Source organism: Austrofundulus limnaeus, unplaced genomic scaffold (genome assembly GCF_001266775.1).
Source record: "Austrofundulus limnaeus strain Quisiro unplaced genomic scaffold, Austrofundulus_limnaeus-1.0 Scaffold8041, whole genome shotgun sequence".
Classification (NCBI taxonomy): domain Eukaryota; kingdom Metazoa; phylum Chordata; class Actinopteri; order Cyprinodontiformes; family Rivulidae; genus Austrofundulus; species Austrofundulus limnaeus.
This window is the reverse complement of record NW_013960443.1, coordinates 1-417: the sequence shown is the minus strand read 5'-3', so window position 1 is coordinate 417 and position 417 is coordinate 1. Positions and strand designations below refer to the sequence as shown.

The following is a 417-nucleotide window of genomic DNA, read 5'->3' as shown; positions in this document are numbered from 1 at the left end:
CTGAGACTTACAGGTTTTGTCCCCGCCCCCACAGGAGGAGGACGTGGACTTCCTGGCCAAGTTCTCACGGCTGGTGAACGGGATGGGTCAGAGTCTGGTCCTGAGCTGGACCAAGCTGGTGAAAGGTGGCAACGTGAAGGAGGCTGCGGACACCCTGCAGGCCCTGGAGGACAAAGTCCCTCTGCTGCTGCAGCTGCTGGTCCACGAGGACGACGACATCTCCTCCAACGTCGTGGGCTTCTGCTACGACTACCTGCACGTCCTCAAACAGGTGAGTCTCTGAGGGGACAGCAGGTACACCAAGGTCCAGAAGGTCCAGAAGGTCCTGAAGGTCCTGAAGGTCCAGAAGGTCCTAAAGGTCCAGAAGGTCCTAAAGGTCCAGAAGGTCCTGAAGGTCCAGAAGGCCCAGAAGGTCCA

The 417-nt window shown here is 58.8% G+C and overlaps 1 pseudogene; it reads left to right on the top strand.

Annotated features, from left to right (window-relative positions):
* LOC106512551 (exportin-T pseudogene) lies at window positions 1–271 on the top strand (annotated as a pseudogene).
* Window positions 272–417: the final 146 nt, after the last annotated feature.